The sequence below is a fragment of the Cryptomeria japonica genome, unplaced genomic scaffold (assembly GCF_030272615.1).
Source record: "Cryptomeria japonica unplaced genomic scaffold, Sugi_1.0 HiC_scaffold_193, whole genome shotgun sequence".
In the NCBI taxonomy this organism is placed as follows: domain Eukaryota; kingdom Viridiplantae; phylum Streptophyta; class Pinopsida; order Cupressales; family Cupressaceae; genus Cryptomeria; species Cryptomeria japonica.
Window position 1 is genome coordinate 52,188 of NW_026729015.1, and position 4,290 is coordinate 56,477.

The following is a 4,290-nucleotide window of genomic DNA, read 5'->3' on the forward strand; positions in this document are numbered from 1 at the left end:
ATTGTTTTATGTCAAATCCATAGATATGTGTAAGTTCTATATGTGTGAATATAAATTCTTCCCTAACATTTGATCTAATAAATCTCACTTTTCGTCAATTTACCTTGAAGTTAACTCTTCACTAATTGTCAAGTATTCGCAATAGTTAAAATCACATTAGGGAGCCTGGTAGATCACTAGGGTCAAGTTCTCCTAGGTTATCCTTCGGAATGGTCAGCTTCACGAGCCTGGCCAATTTAGGTAAATGGAAAAGAAGCATGCAAATTTCCCAAGATGAAAACTTTAATGGATATAGATTCATCTTGGTGCTCCAACCAAAAGCATTTCTATGATAAATGTTTCATTTATGCAAATTCGTATTCAATGAATTCTCAAAGCAACTGGATGTTAAATAAATGCACATTGAATTCTTTCAAAAACCAAAATGTTCAATAAATCACATAAAACAGGTACTAAATGTAATTATGATAGAATAAAAGGTTTGGAGTTAAAAAATTCGAATTTAAATTGCTAAATCTCAAGGGTCAGTATTGTATGGTGCAATATTGATTGGACGCCCCATTATTGACCAATAGCAGAAAAAAGGCTAATACTTAAGTAGAGAATAAATGCCTAGACATTGAGGGTGGATGGAGAATAATCTAATAATAAATGTGATACATACAAATGTGTGCATGAATCCACGGGATAAGATAGAATATAAGGGGGTGTATGTAAATTAATAAGGGTGGCTAATTAGACAATGGGCCAAGATTTCGACAAGATTGCATCATTTCTTGATATATGGTTGAATTAATCCATCCTCTAATAATATACCCAAAACTAAGGATAGTTTGACTAGATTAAAATATTTTACCATTATGTTTTGACCATACATTGACGTGCAAGTGAATCCTAAAATAGTAATACATCTCAAAGCATATGGAATGTGGAATATATCATTTAAATTAGATGCTTGGACGTCAAATAATAGTTAATATAGATAGAGTAATGGACCTTGGCACATACTAGCATGTGATACTCATTCTTTACATTTGAATCCTTCATGAGAGACTAAAAAATAGAGAAATTATGTATAATGAGTAGCTTATATCTCAAGAATTAAATAGACATCAATAAAATACGTGAACCTATTTAACAATCTAGAAGATTAAGAAATATGAAAATGAGTAGTAAGTTTAGGGGTATCTTCATGTGCAAAAGGTTCTGTGACATAGTGCCCTATGGTATATTGATACTACCACATCCTGTCATAGAAAAGCTTTATTTAGAAATGGTGATTACATGCTTCATATGAGAGAAATTATAGAAGAGGGAAAATAGTACATGAATTTATTATGCCGAAGGCGTCTCTTATATGAATTGGATGAGCTATTTTTGGGCATCAACGATTGTGAGTAAAGGAGACAGCATTGCAAGACGATTGGGAATATTGGAGCTGTCCGCTGTCCATTAGTTTTATTCTTCATTTTTTGTCAGAATGTGTGCACTGCTCATCGTCTCTCGATCTTCTCATTTTACCACTATCTCTCCTCTTGCAGTCACGATCAGATGAGATTTTTTCGAAAATTCTACTCCTCCATTAATGCAAACATAGTACTCTCAAATATTTGAGCTCTCACAATCTAAATTTTAGGGTTCCTGCCACTTGTTCCGTGTGCCTCTTTAATAATTCATAAATGTCATTATTTTCTTATTTTTTATTTCTATACAATTTAGTTGTTGCACAGTTTCCCATGATAAGTGAATGGTGGGAACTTTTTTAATTACTAAGTACACTCAACCTTTATGTTTCCATTTGTCTAAATCAAACCATCTAGTAATTCCGAAACCCTAAAAAAGTTGTATGGGTTTTATAGACACTTCAAAATTTACTATGTTTGTATGTGTTAAAATGACTATGTTAGTGGGTTTTAAGTTATTTACTTATTATTCTGTTAATGTATTATATATAATAATAATATTATTGAATAGAAACATATTTGTTTAAATAGTTCAAGTAATTTATGGTGAAAATGTAAATAGAATAGAATAATTTTTTATTTTCAAATAGAAATAAACTATACAAATCATGTAAATTGTATTAGTATTATTGTAATATTATCATAAAAACTCAACCTTCAAAGACCCAACAAAAAAACAGATGCGAACCAACCCATAAAAACCAGGGCAAAGCAGCCCCATAGAACAACAGACAAGAACAATACAGAATTTCTACATAACAAAACTAGAACACTTTGACCAATTTGTCATTCTTCTGAATGACATCCTCATTGATTTTCTGAACTTTCTTAATGATGTTGTCAACACGGGTCACACCCTTATCTTTTCTATGGAGCCTCGTCGCTGGACCAAGTAGGGGCTTCTCTTCCGTATCCAGATCCGCATCCACATCCTCTGAGGGAGCCCTAAGTTTCTTACAGGTACCAGCATTCACAACCTTAGCTTTCTTCACCATCTCAATGCTACCAGTGGGGCACTTGCCCTGAGAAATATAATGAAGAACTTCAGCCTATTCATTGAGTCTATGTAGACGAAAGCTAGTATTGTTCATGGCAGACATACTCACCTCCACCACCACACTCAAACTATGCTGATGTTTATAAGTCATTTTCCAAAGCCTTAATGTGCTCTTCATGTTCCTCCTTAAGGTCTTTAATACCATTAGCTAGGGTATGCGTATTCGAAACCTAGTACTGTCAAGGTCCCCATTAGGTGGATTGGCCTTCTCTTTGAGATTATTAATCTCTTGAAAAATCTAGGTGAATTGGGCATTTTGGTTATCCTTTAAATTCCTCAAGTTAATATTCGTAATCGTATTCTCACGGACCGACAGACCATCTCCTTAGGAGTAAACCACCCACCAAGAGTAGGTATAGAAACATTGACACCCTAATCCTCCACAGGCTCGTCCAAATCAATCTGAGAGGCATTCGGTCGCTTAGAATAATTCTCGTTGACATTGTTAAATACTTTGGTTTTGTCAATAGCTCTTGACATAGAAACGCTGGCCACTCTTTTAACCTTCACATCAGAACTACCATCCACCGAATTAGGGACATGTTCAGGGTCATCCTCCTCGTTAGATAAAATAATTTATTTTCTGCTAGTACGGTTAGGGATTTTAGACGATGAGGGTCCTTGTTTGTTATAAATGTGAAAGACTTCGTTCCCATCGAAGTCCACCTCTTCATCAGAAGAGATTTCCCCATAATGAATATGGACATTCTTCTTGTACTCTATACCAGTTTTAGCACTCGTATTCCTCTCGACATGGATAGTCTTGGCATACTTTATAATCAACGGGAATAATCCCTCATGGAGAACAAGGGAGGATGCACATTTCTCGTGAGCCCTAATGCTATTATTCAATGATGAGACCAAATAAAAGGCCGAGGAAATGCACTTGTGATGCCGAAAATGATTAATAATGACAAAGTGACAGCTAAGTAAGGTACAGAATTTACCATCAAGGGTGAGGCGGTGCACGATAACCTCTGAGACCTCCTACCATGGCTTTGAAAGTGATTTTTTCTCCCACCCAACATTATTATTCTTTCTCACCTTCTCCCTTTCCTTCGGCAAGAAAAAGGTTTTCATCGCCACCATCGCACATTTCTTATGCTTGTAGAATTTGGTGCCCTTGTTCAGAATTTTGGACACCTTAGCCACCATCTCCTCATTAACCTCCAGCTCCATACCATAGACACAGATAAAACCATCCTTCCACCCATTAAGAAAGGCCTCAGTAACAAGGGCATCCACACCATGAAGCATCTCGATATAACTAGTCAAAACTCCTACCGAAAGTTCTTTCCATACTGCTTCCTTATTTCATCATTTTTCGCAGACTATGGGATCCAAACGGTTCCTATCTCCCCTAATATTAAAAAATACTAATTCTCAACAACCTGCAACACAAACAGAGTTGACCTAAACCATATAAAAACAATTAAAAAAGCCACCAGAAAGTTCATCTTTCCCCTCATAAAAGAAGTCTTGCCCACGACACTTTGGAAGATGTCATTCTCCATCATTTCCAAAAACCCCTTGAGCTTCGCACTCATCATAATCATTATGGAGTAGGTTAAGAAGATCCACTGGGATTTGATCATAAATGTTCCAAAGTTTCCTACTTGGCAAGTCGGCCCCAATGTTGGCCTAAATATCCGCAACCTTATTACCTTCATGGTAGACATGTGAAATGTTAAATTCATAGAAGCCCCTGAGAGGAATTAGGCTATCTTGATTAATATGTTTAATCAACCAAATAGGAGAGGAGGAAGTCGT